At 38.3% G+C, this 20,394-nt stretch overlaps 1 protein-coding gene across 2 annotated transcripts in view; it reads left to right on the plus strand.

Annotated features, from left to right (window-relative positions):
• The window catches only part of FBXW7 (F-box and WD repeat domain containing 7), a 145,826-nt gene that overhangs the window by 932 nt on the left and 124,500 nt on the right, over positions 1-20,394 (plus strand). Inside the window, exon 1 of one of the 2 annotated variants that reach the window (XM_088132753.1) lies at positions 6,723-6,740. The exons of the other annotated variant lie outside the window; for it this stretch is intronic. The gene's annotated coding sequence lies outside the window, so the exon portion shown is untranslated. Of the gene's footprint in view, positions 1-6,722; positions 6,741-20,394 lie in introns of those variants that run through there. 2 annotated transcript variants of the gene reach the window in all.

The following is a 20,394-nucleotide window of genomic DNA, read 5'->3' on the forward strand; positions in this document are numbered from 1 at the left end:
TGTCGCTATCCCTTGTTTCATATGCGCCTCACGTTGCAGGACTGTCTGCATGGTCTGCTGCGCTGAGTGACCCACCCTGTTAACCACGGTGGGGAGATCTCCCTCAGGGTCAGGCAAAAAAGCATTGGTACATCTTGAGGGGGCTTTAAATGCCTTTGTTGAACAACTAATGAGAACGGAGGGGTTTGAGAGGACCAGTTAAGAAACTCGGACTGTTGTTTTTCCTTTCTTTTTTCCTAGTAACAGAAAGTAGTTTAAATACACTGATCTCTGCACCATGGAGCACTAATTTCTGTTGAATCAACTTGAGGCTCATTATTGTGTAATGTGGAAAGTATTCTGGTTTAGGATTTTCACCTATAGTGAATAGCATAAGGTTTATTAATCCAGAATGGGTTCTACAATTGCAATAAGACTAAAAAGCATTTAAATGCATTCTGCCTACTTCACACAATATGCAACATAGCTTAATATTAAAACAGTACTGTGTTATGCAATAAAGTTATCAGAAGTTACATTAACCTAATTTTAATGGTGCTTAAAAGTTAAGGATTCTTTTATATTTGTGGAATCATAAACATTCTGTCTTGAGTCTTGCACTATTCTATTGCATAATTTTAAATTAAATTTAATTTTAAATTAAAACTAAACTGCAAGTTGCTCCAAAATCCAGTATAAAAATGTTCACTACATTTATTCTGTCTAAAACGATGAAAATGTTTATGATACCTATTGGTACATTTGTTACAGAATTAGGGCTTTTTTTTCTTTTTTCTTTTTACTATAGTCTAGTTTATCAGATGCATAGATTATTGTCCTGAAAGAAAACCATGCGTGTATAATTTCACACACACATCAGGTAGTAATAGAGGAAAAAGTAAAAGAGATCAGCGGAAATAAAATGTAGGAAGTGGAGACTGATTATTATCTATAGGGCCATAGGACTCTACCAAGCATAAAAATATGTTCTGCTTTCTCAAGATTAAACTCCATGCATGATGAAGTGAACTATAGTTATCAAAACTTATCCCATAATACATTTGGTGGTCTTAAGGATGACACTTTGCTTTTGTTTCAGCAAACTAACACAGTGATCCTCTGAAAACAGATACCTGTGAAATGTTGGTGCATATGTTTGATTATATGTATACTGAGACCAAGGTAATGGAGAGACAGACAAAAACAATTGTAACTCTGTATACGTTTACTAGGGAATAATTCTTACTAAATTCAGTAGGAATTATTTCTGAGTAGATATTTTTTTCTGCATAGCATTTTACAGTTATGCTGTTGTTTTATATGCACTGAGTTTAAATGAACTTAAGGATTTACATCAGAACAAACATAGTCTGATTCACATATTGTGTTAAGGCATGGTTTACTTATCCAAGGTTTATTAAACCATAATAATGTGGTTTGTACAGTGGGCTGAGCCAAAATAACACAAACTACATTGGGGTTTATTATAGTATGGGAAATTCTGTCATGGATCAGATAGGACTGATGTGCCAAAGTCCTAAACATTGAAAGCTCCTTTGAAAATAGTTGTGCTGGTTTACAGTTGATTTTAAAATATAATTATACAAATCATGTTACTTTATGAGAAACAATCAAATTGTGGTATATGATCTTTTAATATAGTTAATCCAAACTTAGATGACAAATAGAATTTCTTTCATCCAGACAGTAGTTGAAGTTAATATTCATTATTAGTTCAAATATAATTTTTTAAAAAAACTTAGTTTTTAATCTTCATTGAGATAAATTATTGATAGAAAGGGGAAAGGGCTTGAATAGAAAATGAAACGTTTCTAATTCCTATTCAGTCTACAGAAAAGTTAAAATTTTATATTATTTTCTATTTAGAAAAGTTAAACCTGAAATCCACAGTCCTCAATACAGAAGGAATATATGTTAGAATGAATTGGACTGCTATGGAATAATAGGTTGTGGACCCTGCCCTCCCCTCTCTCTCTATTATATATGCAATCCTAAAAACGTATCTTAGAAAATAAATTTTATTGGATTTAAGAGAACATACTTCTTACAAAGATTTTTTGAATTGTATTTGTGTACTTGCCAGTCTTGCACAGAAAATAATGGAAGTGAATGCGCTACAGTTTTATAAAGTATGTAAATTACTTTTATTTAAGTTTTAGTGTCAAAGACTGGTAGACAGTGAAATACTTACATATTACCTCCTAGAAGGTAATACCTACGAAAAAGCTGTTTTTCCCAGATCCTAATTAGTTCTGATTAGTTTCATTTTTTTTATTTGATCTGAATTAGTCCATGTTTTCAGGTGTTACTTATCAACAAACTAGCAACCTGCCTTTTTGAACTGACTGATTCTGAGCAACTATGGGCATTGCTTGGCATATCCCTGTTTTAGCTAGCATGGTTTGACCAGTATGATCAAGGTAACAATATTAATTTCTTATATTAAGTTATATGAGTTCATCTGGAGCATAAGGGCAAGCTTCATTATTTCACTAGTAGAAATTATCCTTTTCACTTCCCTGCCCCCCTGAATGCCCCCCTAAAATCTGCTTTATATGGTCTTTCAAGGCTCTGAAACAGATGTTAAAAGACTATATGTATGGAGGACTACAGAGGGAAGGAGACTATCCCCCTCCCATTCACTGATGAATGCAGTTTTCAGCAGGAAATTGAAATGATAAATATACGTAAAGCATATTAGTAGTTGACTAGGTAGTTATTGACCAGACTGGCAATCAATTTGAATACTTGATGTATAAGAATAGAAGGAAATGTGCATTCATATACACAATATAGAAAATAATTATTTGAAATGGAAATGTGCCTCCAAGACATTAATATAATTCTGTGGACTCCTTTTTGTTCTTTAAACAAAGCAAATATTTTGTATATATAAGTGAGAAATTTGGCAAGTCAAGTAAAGCAATGAAAGCTTAGTTTCTGTACAGAGTAATTTTTATGGTGATCAGGAACTGAATTTTTTTCACCACTGTATCTAGTAAGTTCAGAAAAAGAGATGAAGAATAAATGGAACAGTTTAATAAGTAGGATGTATGTTCTCATATTTAGATAGCTTACATGAAAATTATAATGGCAATCTCATGCAGTTAAATTATGCACAGTGTATCTTTTACTGCTGGACTTCAGTATTAAGTTATTTTGAGACTGGTAACCAAGTTATTTTGAGAGTGGTAAATCAAGGTACACAATGGGAAAGCTTATGTTTTAAAAATGCATATAATTTATTTCTGCGTGTGTACTTTTTGAATCCTTAGGGAGTAGTATTCTGCTTTTATTATGAGTGGATTTTCTGTGATTTTTTTCTGAATGGATTTCAGCTTTACTTGAAGGAAGTGTTTGAAAGAGCCCCAGTAAAGCACTGATATGATTGCTTGCTTGCCCTAAATGTTAAGTGATGTTGGAGTTGTATAGCTAAAATTGCATATCACTATATAATTAAAAGCTGTACTATAACAAATATGCAAAAATAGGACAGAATTCTAGTTTTCAATAGCATTTTAGTAATTTGGATGAGGTGGATGAGGTGGCACTGCCCCAGACAGACCCAGTGCGTAATCTGGGGGTGGTCCTAGACTCATGGCTCCTGCTTGAAGAGCAGGTGGCAGCCGTGGCAAGGAGGACCTTTGCACAACGTCGGGTTGTGCATCAGTTACGCCCGTTTCTGGATTGGGATGCCCTTCGAACAGTCACTCACGCCCTTGTTATCTCCCAGATAGACTACTGCAATGCACTCTACATGGGGCTACCCTTGAAGAATATCCGGAAGCTACAGCTGGTCCAGAATGCAGCCGCACGGGCTATTGTTGGAGCCCCAAGGACGGCCCATTAACGCCTCTGCTCCGCGAGCTGCATTGGGTGCCAGTTTGCTTCTGGGTCCAATTCAAGCTGTTGGTTATCACCTTTAAACCCCTACATGGCATGGGACCAAGTCATCTAAGGGACTGCCTCTCCGCTATGACTTCAACCCGTCCCACCCGATCACACAGAGAGGGCATGCTTCGGACCCCCTCAGTGAAAGAACTTCGACTGGCGGGGTCCAGAAGGCGGGCCTTCTCTGCGGTAGCCCCTGCTCTTTGGAACATTCTGCCCCCGGAGGTGCAATTAGCCCCCACACTCCTGGCCTTCCGTAAGGCTTTGAAGACCTGGTTCTGCCACCTGGCCTGGGGTGGGGAGGAAATACCTCAAGCATGGGGATGGCTAGCCCCATAGAGGCCTTCTGCCTTCAGCCTCAGATTTTTCATCCTCTTGGTCTCTCCTTCTTCTTTTTAGTAATGTTTTTAATTAAGGTTTTATGTATTTATATATTTTATGTTTTTAATGTTTGTTGTGAATCGCCCAGAGTTCCCCCATTGGGGGGAGATGGGCGGTTGAAAAATTAAATAAATAAATAAGTCAGGATGTTTTGATTGCAACAAACGGATTGTTTTGCTTTTTAATGTTATGTTATTGAAGATATAATGAACGCTGGACATTTAGTTTCTGAAAAGTGTTGTTGTTCTAGTATATAAAATAAGACATGTATAAAAAATAAATCCTGTTTTTGTAGATAGAAAGGTTGTAGATATATATCAATTAAGTTCAGGTTCTGAAATGGATTTCACATTGGTTTCCTATGGGCAGAAACTTTTTATCATTCTTTTCTGTGTTTGATTCATATCCTCTGTTTTTTATACTTCAGGTTGCAGAGGGACAGAAGGGTCCTAATTCAATTTTGGTGATAAGCAACACAGTGGCTTTAGATCCTGGTAGTAATAGATAGCATTCAGTTTGATAAATGGATTATATGAAAATATTATTTAAAATAATTTGTATTTAATTGTTCTAACTCAACAACAATTTTGAGATAAGGGAAAACTAATTTAAAAAAACTGTTACTTGTATAGTAAGAATTAGGATAGTGGATTGTTTGATAGAAGTCAATTCCTCAACCTTGTGCCACCCAGATGTGACTATACAGGCTGAGAATTAAGAGTTGAATTCCTGACACATCAGGATAGTTTCAAGACTGGAGAAGATTGCGGTAACAAGATTGAAAATGGCAAACATACTTTCTCATTTAGACAGTTGAGTCTTAGACAAATATACCAATGGTATCAATAGATCATATCTTTAAGCATTTCTTACAAGTATCCTGCATTTGAGCAGATATTCTAATAATAACAGAGTGAGGCCAAGTTTGTATTTCAAAATATTTAATGAACACTGATAATACTACTATTATCAATACTACTATTTATGCAAAGAGAATACTTGGTATTTAAAAACATATATTTTACCATTTTACTGATAATTACATTTTGCTAGTTGTTGGTTTACCCCTAATAAGCTGGAAAACAGAACAAAACCTAGATTTGTGAAGAGGCATACTAGTATTTAAAGTTATGTTTTGGAACTACATTTATAGAACACAGTGTGTTGACTTTAGTGGGGCTACCTATCTAATTATGTACTGCTTTGTGGCTAAAGTTCTGCTCAGTTTTGAACTGAATAGAGAGCATGACTTTCTATGTAAATGTGTTGTAATGCAAATGCACATTATTTGCTCTGTTTTAGTCTTCTCACAAAGTGTCTGTCTCTGTGATATGACCTAAAATAGGTTGGTATTTTCTACTGTTAACCATTTGCTGTCTTGCAGTTTGTTGATTTATCCTTCTGAATGTTTACTGAATTTACTGAATTCTGTACCTCTGGATTGAAATTTAGAGTTGTGAAGTATATTCCATATTAAAGAATTAAAGATATCTTTAGCATGTCCACATTTTTAATGTAAAATCACTGGCTCCCTAAAAGTTTTTCTAAGATGGTCCAATCAGTAGATGCTACTACTTAACTTCATGGAGTTTTATTGCCTTGAATAACTCCTCATCCGTTTCAACTCAGGCAGATAAAACTAGGTTGTTTACTATTCACCAGTCATTATGTTTGTAGGTTTGGACCTCATCTTACACAGGGAAGCATTGCTCAGTAATTGTGTTTATACAACATGCTAAAATAATGAACATACGTTGTTGTTCTATGCACTATTATCTGTACCTCAGTAACTAAACTTTATAGCTTGTTTTGACTTCGTGTGCTGATAACTGGGACTTACAACCTGTGACGTGTTAAGCCACAAAACTTGATTGAAGGGCAGTGTGTGATGGAGAGTTAAACTGTAGTACATATGTGCTCATATAGCCAAATTCCTTGGCTTAATTTGTCCCTTACACTGGGCACTGAATATCCTTACAGTTGATAGGATTATTTAATGGGGTATAAGTGTACAATTTGCATAAGATGTTGAAGATTATACATACCATTTAGATATTGTTAGTCTTATGGGGTGACATGACCTATTGTATATTGAGTTTTGCCCTTTTTCCTGTGTGTAGATACTGTACATCGTTGAGATTCAACCTTATATATATTTGTCACAGGTTTGGTACAATATAGGGAATTGTTTCATGTTTTGCACTTGCTTCAAGAGATATTCTAGATGTATTTTAGCCATGTTTTTAAACATATATGACTTTCATTTTCTAACTTAATTTTTTGTTCAAGTTCATAGGTTTGCTTTTATGGGAGGCAAGACAAATGGATTTCTCTCCTCCCAGAAGAAGAAAAAGCCATAGCTGGAAGGAAAAGGATAGCCAAGATTACTGGAAGCTTGCCAAGAACAGCATATACACTGAGATAGGGTAGGCCTGGAAGAAAAGTTGACTATATGAAAAGGTGCAAAGGTAAAAAGAAGGCTAGAAGCATCTACTATTCAAATTAAGTTGGAATTTGTTTTTGCTTAAAACTGGAGCTTTAATTGTAATAGATATCTATAGAAGAATTAGTATGGTAGATTGTATTGCCAATTGTCAAAGCACTGGCCAGGTGCCCAGGCAATTGATTCTTTTAGTTCTTTTAGATCCAGAGACAATGAACACACCAGTAGCTAAGGAGATTTTAAACTTTATTGTTAACTATAGCAAACAGATTTAAAGAGGAATATAATAATTAGCAGATAGAATTAAACAGAAATACATAAGCATACTATAAAGCCTAACATACCAAGCAAGATAATAAAACTCTTCCCCTACTGTTAGGAGCTACCATAAGGCGACAGTGGAGAGGCCCCAAGATGGCTTAGATAACCCAGCGCTGGAAGGCCTGTGTCCACGCTCCAAGACTCAAGGGGCAATGCCAGGGTTTTTATCAAAGATTGGCACTGCAATCCCATGTCCCTGTTTCCATGGAGTCAGGGGCTGTGAGAGTGACCTTGACTAGATGTTATACCTGTTCATCATGTGAATCTAGAGCCTGGAAACTGTATAGATAAGCTAGTGCTTAACCTAAACAATCCTGAGGGTTGGTAAAATACCAATAACTAAGCAAGGGATCCAAAATGTCATAGAATTTATATTAATCTGAGATCCTGACTTCACATTTCTTCAGATTCCATACATTCTGAATGAGTAGCTGAGTTAATGGAATATCATTCCCCGAGATCCACTTGGACCATATCCTGATGTCCTTTAGAACAACTTTATTTTAAAAATGGCTTTTCAAAAACAGTCAAAGGCCAAGGTTAATTGCATGAAAAATAACTCCATCTGCATATCCCATTATCTCTTTCACAGAAAACATTCTCTTGCACACACAGAAACATGGTATGCACACATACGTCTCCTTGGTTGATTAGAAACATCAAAAAAGAAGATAAAAGAATGTAGGTAAGAGGAGAGGAGTACATAGCTGCACTAGAAAGGGCACAGAAAAAGAGAAACAAAACTTACTGAAGATGAGGCAAGGGAAAGAAACAGCTGCACAAGGAAGGAAATAGACAGTGTAGACCAGGGGATCTCAAACTTTGTTATAATGTGACTCCCTAAAATGATAAAATCTTTTTCTGGGAAGTGAGTTGAACCAATGAACATCCATCTCAGGCCAATCTGTTAAAGGTTTGATTGTAAAAATAAAAGGAAGAGGAAGCTAAGAACTGAATGGCAAATAGTCTAGCCCCCTTCACATTTTGGTATAGGATAACTTAGGCTTTTATTTCCTACTGGCATTTGGAATCTGATTTTCTCACTTCTTCAGTAACTTCACCTGTTTGGAAAGCTTATGGTAAAGATTACACCCTTTCCGTGAATAACCACTGCTGGTTCATTAAGACTTCTAAATCTTGATTTTATATACAACAAAGTCAAAAACAAATACCCCCCAAACCAAAGGCAAAATGGAGATCACCTGCCTCTTGTAAAGCCCACCCAAGAGTGTTAACAGACCCTCCTGATTGGCTCCTCAGAGTTTGATTTTCCATGGTAATGGTGGCAGCAGCACTTGCTGCTGCACTACTATTTCTCCTCCAGTTTTTAACTTTTGTTATTTGGAGCTCAGTGGGTGCCTTCTAATAGTGTTATAAGCTCTGTATTGCTGGCCTCTGATCAGACTTATATACACAAGTAGCATATAAAGGATCCTCAGCCTCATGAACTCTCTTCCTCTACTTCTCTCATGCTGTAATTAGAAGATCCAGTCATACTGTATCCATAGTTTGCTGAGTTTGACTTAAATGGGAAGATTGGTAACACCTCTGAGAAGTATCTAGTATTTGCATTAGAGAAAGGAATGAATGCACTTAAGGTTTGTGCTGATGTACTTGTAATATTAAATCATTGCTGCTGTATCAAACTATTGTTTACCAGTGTTCTCAAAAAGCAGTAAATGCCTGATATGTGCATATGCATCAACATACAATGTGAATTCCCCCATATTTTGCATTTATTCTGTACCCTGTGATTCTAAAACATTGTCCTTGTTTGGCAGTTGAGCCAATTTATTTCTAACTCTCCTGTGATGGAATAAAAAATGCTGCAAATCCGGTTTTCTGAAGTTATAGAGACCTTAGAATTGAGCTGTTTTTTTCATTGATGGGAACTCCCTGTAGAGGTTCATGCCAAGACACTATCATGTCATCATTTTTAATTCTTTTGAGTTCAAAGTGCCAACTAGTGAGCCCAGCATGTTGTGGGGGAGTGGGGCTGGTGTTGCTGCCAGTTGGTATTTTTTATGCTCATCCATTAGTCAGATGAAAGAATTACTTTGATGTTATAAATTTTGAAGTTGGTTATGATGACCCATTCATGGGTCAGTGTGAATGTGAAAGCAGGATATGTCTAAACCTCTGTTTTGCAGTCAGTCTTGTATAGATATACTACAGTAATTGTTACTAAGGATACGTATGTTCTTTTACCCTACTATATGAAATTCATCATGCCAGCATTTCTAAAAGTATTATTCAACATTAGAAAGAGAAATCTCTTGATTTGCAGAAGTGGATTATTGATACAGGATGTGTTCTCCACCATATTTGAATTGGCTGTTTTTTGACAGATAACCAAAAAGATCTTTCAAGTGATTTAGACAAAATTTTAATCTGCCCTACTCCCATTTATATGTTGTGTGTTGGGTTTGTATTATTTATGTTAAATATTACAAAGAGTAGTTAAGTAGGCTTTTTGTCTTACATTTGACCTGCAACCAATGACTGCATGACTCACAGCATTTCTCTGTATTGAGAATCAAAGCTATATTTCTGATTAATTGTTTATTATTTCTCTTGGATTTGGGGTATTTCATAAGCAGAGGATTATTGGCATAGTTAAAATATTTAAACCATGAAAGGAAGAAGAGGTGTTTGATAGTTTGGGGTGTTATTTTACTCTTTTATAGAACAAACACTTAAAATTCATAATGCTGAGCTCAAAATAAATTGTTGGCCATGAGATGGAAAAATGCATAAGGAAAGGGAAAATTAGATCTAGAGCAGTTTGTGTCCCATTACTCAACTTAAAAAAGAAGGAAAACTATCTATGCTATATTTCAGTTTCAGTAATTGGGATGAATCCGGTTGACTGTTGCCTTTTGGGCTAGTCAACAGGCATATAAAACTTTGTCAAGTAGCATCATGGTAGGGCTAATGTTTCAATTTTGTTTCAATCTTCTTTTTTTTTTTTTGCAGACCAGTCCTATATTTTTACATATTCTGGGTTAACATTAAAAGTACAGTATGTTTTATTGTGTAGTAGTTGTAAGGAGAGTATTTGCTTTTTAGTTTTGAATAAACTGGCAAAAAATAGGATGTTGCTAATGTTTTCAACCTATATAAAAATACTAAGACTTTAAGAGACATTTTTAGACTTTGTGGGAAAGCCAGAAATATTGCAGTTTGATGCATTCTCTGATGCTTCTGATGTTTCATAGACTAACAAAAGGTTGCTTTATTAGTAGCTTTAATGAACAAATCGCTTTATTGGCTTAGACATACTGGTAGCTTTGTCGGTCCAAACAGCAATGAGTTCTTATTTCAATTCACTATTGTGCTCAAGTAGTGAAGTGATAGCCATTGACCTTCTACTAAAGCACAATAAAAAGTTTTTTGTGAAGAAGAAAAGTACGCAAGGAAAACTGCAATGCCTTCATAACTCATGTGTTCAGACAAGCTCTTGTTTGGTTCTTAGTATATAGCCTTAAAAATATAGCATTAATTGTCTTTCAGTGGACCTGCTTGAAAATTTAACTTCATATTTAACTTTCACTTGGTATTTCATCCATGCAGTGTTGTACTCTTGGATTCAAAGCAAAATGAAAATAGAATGCTGTTACATAGCTTTTGCGCTAAATTAGTATCAGTAGTCCTGGACAATTTGAATAAATTATACTATGAAATTAAATTGAAATGTTACTATCACTAACAAATGGCTAGGAGGGACTTCAAAAATTAGTACAGGCATGTTTTTTCATGAAGCTTTATCATGGTGATCTCCTATCCAAGTACTAACAATTCTGCTTAGCTTTTCTGGAGATCAGCCAAAGGTGGCTGGGTGCTTCCACCTGAGCTGTGTTTATTGAAACAGCTCTTCAAAACAGACCTTCACCCAAATAATTGAAGTGCAGAATTAAAAGGTGGTGCATATGCACACATTTCAGGTTGCTTCATGTCAGTCAGCATTATTACCAGAGATGGTTGTGAATAGAGAATACCCTGCTTTTTGTGTCCTATTGATTGTTTCTGGGCTAGGTTTCAGCTAAGCACTCAGCTGAACTTTGAAATAAGTAGTGAAGCTTGGTAAATTAGAAAGGAGGAAGTGCTCCTTTTTGTTTGCTCAAACCAAATTCTTACACGTTTTAGGACTGGCTGCTTAGCTTGTCCCTTTTATGAAGTAAAGCTGCAGAACTTATTGTGGGAAAGTATTCTGCTTTCTTAGAGTAAGTTCTGCAGCTTTACTTCATAAAGGGACCAGCTAAGCAGTCAGTCCTAAAGGAGGACTTTTTTCTTCATCCTCACCTTTCTCATTTATTAGAATACTTGTGTAAATACCTATATAAAGTAGCCTATATGAGAATCAGTTAGGATATCTGAAATTCATGTACAGGAAACAGTATTTTTTTATAAGACTTTAAATCTTATTTTATATTCCTGCATAAATGGGAGTGGATCCATTGACCCGGGACTTGGTTTTGGGAAACATGTTTTCCTTGGTTTTAATTGAACCAGAATGAGTACAGGTTGGGTGAAGAATTTGTCAATGGCTGCCAAAAGGCAACTGATATTAGAGGAAAAGTGCTGGGACTTGGAAGTAAGAGAAGTGAGATACCCAGGCTTTGGACAGAAAGTCATTCATCCAGGAATGCAGTAGAAAATAAGGCAAATATTGCTGTATTAGCAGATTTCCTGTTCTGTCCAACAGTTCATTAACATGCATTTTGAACTTTGGTTGCATTTTTGTTTCTGTATTAAGACACAGGAGTCTATCAACTGCCGGATATACAAATATGTACACATATATGTTCACATCTACAGTGGTACCTCTACTTACGAACGCCCCTACTTACGAATTTTTCGAGATACGACCAGCTCCGGCCCCAAAAATTTACCTCTACTTACAAACTCGCCTCTACTTACGAACCGGATCTGCGGCCATTTTCCCTGCTGCCATGCGGTTGCGGCTTCCTGTGGGCGAGATTGCGGTAGCAAGGAGACGTTCGGTGAGGCTTGTGGTGTGTTTTGTGGCATTTGGAAAGGTTTTCTGGCGTTTGGAAGGTTTTTGAGGTTTAAAAATAAAATAAAAACAGTTTCAGAACTGTTTAGCCATATTTACATTGAACCTTATGGGGAAAATTTACCTCGGGGTGTGACCAAATTTGGAGGGCGGATTAGCCGTATTTACATTGAACCTTATGGGAAACTTTACCTCGACTTGAGACCAACTCGAGTTGCAACCAGAGTCACGGAACGGATTAAGTTCGTAACTAGAGGTACCACTGTATTCTAGGATTATCAGAGTTCTGTCCTGGGAATGAAAGGATTCTTTCTGTTTAAAAGTGATCTAGAATCTAGCAAAGCTGGATGATTATTGGCACAGAAGTTTTGCTATCTCTTGTTACAAAGCTTTTATGTGCTGTCAAAGTGTATATTCTACCAGACAAACCAGAATATGATTGCTTGTTTTCTAACTACTTTATTATAACTTATTCTATAAGCACACTCCCCTATTCACACACACACACAATATACTTACCAAAAAGGAAGGAACCAAGAGTGAGTGCTCTTTTCCTCCTCTGGCCAAGTATACAAGAGGGATTGGAAGATTCCAGAGAGCTGTTTGTAGAAGATCTTTGGTTTCCAATAGCATGCTTCCGTCTTTTGTACTCAGTAGCTCATGGTATCTTTGCTGGTTCCAACAGTAAGTGTTAGTTCATCTTTTGTTCTAGCCTTATACATTTTCTTTTTGTTTGATGTTTTCAATTACTTTCTCAGTTAACTAAAACCTTGTCTATTAGTACTGGCCATGCATTCATGATTGATGTATATTTCTTTTACTCTGTTTCCATTTATCAGCTCTAAATGGCGCCAGTTGATAGTTTAATCCAGAGATGTCAAATATGTAAATATTTTAACATGTCATTATTACATGTATTTACAATTTACTCATATTCTTGTATTGTGGTGCACAAATTTGTTCCTGGTTTGGAAAAAGCTGCACAAATATTTTTTTCTCCCATGTACAGGACATCAGAAATTATAGGGAACGTTGCAGGGAGGTGATAAATGGGAGTAGGAGGTAAGGAGGTGGTATGATAATTTGGAAATAGGTCAGGAGAAAGCTCAGGGTTGGGGGGAAAAAAATCCCCTCACACGCCTATGGGTGGTATGTCTTCCATAACTTCGGGTCCTCTACTGGGAGTTTGAGAGTTCTATGCAGTATCTTAGCTGTTCCTAGCACTGTACGTTTCTGGACAGAGAGCTCTGATGTTGTTCTTGGGATCTGTTGGAAGCACTCTCCCAGCCTAGGAGTCACAGCCCCGAGTGCTTCTACCACCACTGGGACCACTTTGGCCTTTACTAGGCCTCCTCTCTAGATCTTCCTTCAGGCCCTGGTACTTCTCCAGCTTCTCTTGCTTCTTCTTCCTGATGTTGCTGTCACTTGGCACTGCTACATCTATCACCACTGCTGTATTCTGGTCCTTGTCTACTACCACAATGTCTGATTGATTGGCCAGTTGCCAGGCCTAGCCCAAGGAACTCCGAGAGACCATGTAAATTCAGTCCAGCTATGTTTATTAACTACAACCTCTAGCAAGAATCTTCCCAGACTGAAACCCCAGCTCCCAAGTAATGCCAGCCGCAACATTGTGAATTCCTCAGGGACGTGCCAGTCTCATCCTCTTGTATCTCCCACGCTTCTCAGGAGATATAAGAAAATGTTTTTCTCCCTGAGCCTGGCCTTCATAATTCCATTCCTTCACACCAGTACCTGCCTGTCCATCTGGATCTGGAAGTCCCACAGGATCTTAACCCTGTTATTTTCCACAACCTTCTGTGGAATCTCCCATCTGGACTTGGGGAGGTCTAGCCCATACACTGTGCAGATGTTTCTATACACAATGCCAGCTACTTGGTTGTGCCATTCAGTATATGCTGGTTCTTCCTGCATCTTACACCCTGCCACTATGTATTAGACTATCTCCAAGGCCTCTTTGCACAGTCTGCACCTTGGGTGCTATCTAGTGTGGCAGACGCCTGCTTTTATGGATCGGGTGCTTAGTGCCTGTTCTTGTGCTGCTATGATCAGTGCCTCAGTGCTGTCTTTTAATCCAGCCCTTTCCAGTCACTGGTAGGATTTCCCAGTGTCAGCCACCTCAGCTATTTGGTAGCTATTTGTAGCTCAATGGTACATCCCATGCAGGGGCTTGTCTTGCTGTTGTATTTCCTCCACTTGAACTTGTCTGCTTGTCCTCCCATGTCTGCTGCTGCCTCAGGCATTCTCTCAGCAGCTCATCTTTGGGTGCCATCTTAGTGATGTACTCCTGGATGCTCTGGGTTTCGTCCAGGACAGTGGCTTTGACACTCATCAAACCCTACCTGCCCTCTTTGCAGCTGGTGTACAATCTCTGGGTGTTGGACTTGGGGTGGAAACCTCCGTACATTGTGAGGAGCTTCCAGGTCTTCACATAGACAGCCTCCATGTCCTCCTTTGGCCAGCTCACTATACTGGTAGGGTATCTGATGACTGGCAGGGCATACGAGTTGATAGCATGGATCTTGTTCTTCCCATTGAGCTGGCTCTTTAGGACTTGTCTTATCCTTTGGTGGTACTTGGATGTTGCTGTCTTCCTTGCCTCCTCATTGTGGTTCCCATGTGACTGTGGAATACCAAGGTACTTGTAGCTGGTCTCTATGTCTGCTATGTGGCCCACTGGTAGTTCTACCCCATCAGTCTTAACTACCTTCCCTCTCTTTACTACCATCTGGCCACACTTCTCCAGTCTGAATGACATCCTAGTGTTCTCACTGAGATCCGTGTTAGGTGGTTCAGTGGATTGATGTCTTGTTCACTCTTAGCATACAGCTTGATGTCATCCATGTAGAGGAGGTGGCTGATGGTGATTCAACTCTTGAACTTCTATCCGTATCCAGTCGTGATTATCTGGCTGAGGGGGTTCAAGCCTATGCAGAAGAGCAGTGGGGACAGTGCATCACCTTGGTATATGCCGCACATGATGGCCACTTGTGCGAACTGTTTTGAGTTGATTTCCAATGTTGTCTTCCACAGTCCCATTGAGTTCTTGAGTAAGGTCCTTAGTGTCCTGTTGATTTGTATAGCACCAGGCATTCACAGATCCATGTGTGAGGCATTGAGTTGTAGGATTTCCTGTTGTCAATCCAGGCTGTGCTCAGATTGGTATGTCTAGACCTTGAGTCTTGGGCGACTGCTCTATCTATGAGTAATTGGTGTTTTGAGCCTCTGGTGTTGTTCCCAATGCCCTTCTGAGCTGTGCTCATGTACTGGCCCATATGGTCTTGTAGCTTGGTGGCTATGATGCCTGATAGGACTTTCCATGTTGTGGAGAGGCAGGTTATTGGCCAGTAGTTGGATGGTGCTGTTCCCCTGTGGGGGTCTTTCATGATCAGCACTGTCCTTCCTTGTGTTAGCCAGTCTGGGTGGGAGCCTGCTGCTAGCAGCTGGTTCACCTGTGCTGCTAGGCGTTCATGCACTATTGTTAGTTTCTTTAGCTAGTAGGTGTAGATTATGTCCGGGCCAGGTGGTATCCAGTTCTTCACGATCTTGATCTGCTGTTGGATGTCTGTTACTGTGATGGTGATTGGTTCCTGTTCTGGGAGATTGCTGTGGTCTGCTTTCAGGTCCTGCAGGCACTTTGCACTGGTGTTACATGTCTTCTTTTTCTCCCATATGTTCTTCCAGTACTGTTCAGCGTCTGCTGCTGGTGGCTCTTCTGTTAGTATGTGGTTGCACTGCAGTTGGGAGTACACTTTGGATAATTCTTTGGAAAACAGGGCATTTATCTTTTGGGCTTCTGCTTCACTAGTGTTTCTCCTTAGTCTGGTAGCCAGTGCTGTGAGCCTTTGTTTAACGGTGTCTAGGGCTTCAGATGGAGTCAGCCCAATGTATTTTTTTAGTAGCCGAGTCTTATCCTTAATCTCCACACCCTTCTATAGTTCTACCAGCTGACTAACCTCTCTCCAAGTTGCCTTGATCTTAGCCTCCAACCTCATTTTCCAACAACTGCTGTTGTTCTTGATCATGTAGCCAAGCATTTCCAGGATTACAGCGGCTGTAGCATATACCAGTTCATTGGTCTGAGTTGTGGTGATAGTAGGGATTATTGTGAGGGCTCTGTTGGGATCTTCTAGCATATTATCTGATGATACTTCTCCACTGAGCCTTGGTAATCAGTCTCGAGGGTTGACTATAGCTAGTTTATCCATGATCTTATTCCTCATATCAGCTGCTGTGCTCTGTAATGGAGGGGGTGGCAGTGCTGTTCCAGCTTCAGGTGTTGGCTGCACATCCAGTTGTTCTTCCATGTCTGCTTGAGTCTTGGTTGTAATGTGGAGTTGGTCTATCTCAAGTTGTGAGAGCAGCTTTCTCTTCACTATGTTGAAGTGTTGGGTAACTCGTTTTTTCTCAGTTAGTGTGGATGTAGGTCTTCTGTCCATCCATAGTTCCCTCATACGTTTCATATATCCCTTCTATTAGGTCTACTGTTGCAGTAGCATTCCATCAATTCCAAGTTCTCTTGTCTTGTCCATGTATGGTTTTGTTCTAGTAGTCCACTTATCATCAGATTGTTCTGGTTCCCCAACATCTGACGTGGACCTTGTTAATCCTGGTGATGTCTGAGCTAGCACAACTCTCTTAGTTTGTGTCACTCCCATATTTGAGGTAGGCAGGTGAAGGGTTAGGGGGTCTTTGTCCAAGGACCCCTACTGGTAAGGTAGGTACCAGTCAGGATTTGAACCCCGGTCTCCCACATTAAAGGTGGTGCTCTAACCACTACACAATCCAGCCACTTATTTTTTTTTCCCATGGACAGGATATCAGAAATTATAGGGAACATTACAGGGAGGTGATAAATGGGAGTAGGAGGTGGTGTGATATTTTGGTGGTAGGTCAGAAGAAAGCTCAGAGTTGGGTGGTGGCAAGAGAAAGGGAGATTTGTGTGTATAGTTATATACTGTATATACCGAAATATATATAAATACACATAAATATTGAAAACAAATGATCAAATTCATAATATTTCTTTTTTATGTGTTAGTTATATCTAGTTCTTATCTGATTTTAATGTGTTGATATATTAATAAAAAAAGTATATAAATTTAAATTATTTTATTTTATTTTTAATTTCATGCACTCTGCTGAAGGCTCCTTGTTTAGCCCTTTTCACCTACTTCAAAAACAATTTTTTGCTTCCATCACTGTCTTTTAACTGTTTTCACTCTGTTCAACTACATTCTTGCAACCATCTTTTTCTCTGTATACATATTGCATCTTTTATGCTTATTTTTTGTAGCAATCATACTCTGATGTGTATTTATTCTCATCTACAATCTTTTTTACTTCATTGTTCCATCAAACATCCTTTTTCACATTTCCAACATACTTGAGTGGCACTCTAACATAATGCTTTTTACTCTATTTCAGATACAATTATTCACCTTCTATTCATTCTGTTTGTGATATTAATATGTCTAGTAATACACTTTAATACACGACTTGTAATACTCCAAAATCTTCTGTGAATATTTCATATATTAGTTCTTAACAAGTCGCAAAAGGAATTTATCTTTCATAATACAGAATGGAAGCCAGAATTATTTCGCCTTTTCATTAGGCAAGATCATTTGAAGTGGCACATTTGTGGGAATCAGTTAGAGATAGAACTTGGTTCATTTTTTATCTTATTGCATCTTTATCCTTCTGTAGGATGCCATTTTATCTTCTTTCAGCAAAGCTGCTGACTGTAATCTGCTCTGCTGCCACTTGTACTACTATGCTTAATTATCTTGACAAAAAAAGCCCGTATTTAAGATGATGTTAGGTTGGATATATGAACAAGGAAAGAATTGGCAAGAAAATTAAACATAGAGAGCAGACTTTCTCAAAATAAAAAACAATAAAGCAGAACATTCTAAAAAGCAAAGTCTTTCTATAATGTTTGAAAATTATTTATACCAAAACAATAGAATGACTTACTTAGAATGTTTATTTCAGATTAAGAATAATAACAAAATTCAAGTCAGTGTAATGTGATTAATGAATAGAGTAAGAAAAATTATCAGAGAAAAGAATATTTTCTTTAAAAATGGAACTAAAAACAAGAAGAAACATAAACTTGAGCAAAAGAAATGCAAACTGGTAATAAAGAATACAAAAAATTAGTTGACTTTGATATGGTAAAAGATACAGGTGGTTCTCACTTACCAATGGTAATTGGGTCTGGGAACTCTGTCACTAAGTGACACAGTTGTAAGGCACAACTTCATGTGACTGTGCCAACTTATGACAGCAGTTCTGGCAGTTGCTGTCGCTTGATGAATCCTGCGTAGTTGCAGCATGGGATCACCATTTGCAACCTCCTGCCAGCTTCTCCATTGACTTTGCTGGTCAGAAGCTGACAGTGAAGTTCACAAATGGTGATCCCATGACCACAGGATGCTGCAACAACCACAGGATGCTGCAACATACTTGCGAGCCAGTCGCCAAGCACCCAAATCATGATCACATCACCATGGGGATGCTGCGATGGCCGTAACTACATGAACCTGTCATAAGTATCTCTTGTTCAGTGCCCTTATAACTTCAAATGGTTGCTGAATGAATGGATGTTAAACTAGGACTACCTGTATTAAGAGCAGCAGCTAAAAATTAATTTATCCTAGGAGAAAACAGAGAGGACACGGTGGAAATATTAGACAACAGAAGATGAGAATATTGCAGAGAAACTCAGTGAATTATTTGCAGTCGTCTTAACTTCTGAGGATGGTCAAGTAAAAACTTTTTTTTTTTTGCAGTAGGGGAAGAATATAAATGACTGAAGCAAGTAGAAGTGACAAAGGATGAATTTATAGGTCTTCTTGATAAATTAAAGTTCTGCAGATATAGATATTATTTCTCTGTATTTCATTAAAAATGATAATTTTAAGGAATAAATAAATAAATATAATTGGCGACAATATTAATCTGAAGGGAAGGAAGTGTTTGTAATGAGGTAATTAGGGTGGGTATGCTTTGGAGGTTAAAAATAAGGAATATTCTTTAAGAAGAAGTGTGTTATGGAATGATAGTAAGTAGGGTGATTGGATAGGATAGTGAGGAAGGAGAGAGAAGGAAATAGATGAGGCAAACTGAGACTGAGCTAACTCAATTGATGGTGGAATTAGACAGAATGGGTGTTGGGTGGAGAGACAATGAGCAGGGTCCAAAAATTGTGCCATGTTAGACTCTGTGCAGCAGAAGCAGTGGCAGGAAAGCAAGAATGGTTTTGCAGAGCCACTGGGGTTAGATCTGTCCACAGTGAATGACTAAATGACTCATTGGAAGTGAAGGTGGAAGTCAAATTGGTTGCCATCAGAACTCTGAGTACTGTTCAGAGAAAAGCAAAAAGTTTATAAGAGATTGTGAACGGTTTTGGTGCAACTTGGGAAAGATTAGGAAAAGCTTCAGTGCAGCCAGTTAGGCAGGAGAGCGAGCTCAAGCATCCAGGATGAAAGTAGTTGAGTGGGAAGAGAGAAAAGAGTGAACAATGGAGAAATTCAGAAAGAAGGGCTATGCTGGAGAGTGGAGTTGAAGTTAGAGGAGTTAGAAGATTAGATTGAAGGACTATGTTGGAGGTGAGAATGGGAGTGAGCAGATTAAAAGACTGTGTTAGAAGTTGGAATTGTAGAAGTAAGAGAAGAAAGTACAGGAACTTAGGCTGAAGGATTAAGTTAGAGAATGGTGCTGGAATGGATAAAGAAAAACGGTGGAAGATCAGGTTGGAACTGTGTGGGGAAAGAGGAGATTGGGGTGGAAGATTGGATGGATGATGGGGAAGTACGTGGAGAGACAGGGCTTTGAGGGTGAAGATCAGTGGCTGAAGTGTGAAGAGATGACTGGCACTATATGCCACTGAAGTGAGTGAAAGGGGTGGCATATAGAAAGAGATTGTAGAACTACCCTACCTAGGTAGGAGGAGGATAATGGGGAAAATGAGGAGGGTTGGACACTGATGGAAGGAGGACTGAAGAATTGGGTCACTCGGGTAAGGGAGGAAGGGTGAGACTTGAGACACCCTAAATGAAGATGTTATTGCCATGTTGAGTTCATGAGATGGCTTGGAATGGGGAAGAATGAGAATATAGTGGAGGGATATGGGGAAGAAAAGGGGGTCACAGTAGTTATGGGTAGAGGGAAATATAACAGAAAATGGAGGGCAAGCCGTTGTAGGAGAAGGGTTATTGGAAAGCTGCCATTCCCTTTTCCAGGCATCTGATCTCATCTTATGAACCAGGCTACTGTATATCTGGAGATCTTGGCCTAAGATTTATTTTACTGA

Source organism: Python bivittatus, unplaced genomic scaffold (genome assembly GCF_059951505.1).
Source record: "Python bivittatus isolate LINGU-HERP-01145 unplaced genomic scaffold, Pbiv_v1 ctg000070_np1212, whole genome shotgun sequence".
Taxonomy (NCBI): Eukaryota; Metazoa; Chordata; class Lepidosauria; order Squamata; family Pythonidae; genus Python; species Python bivittatus.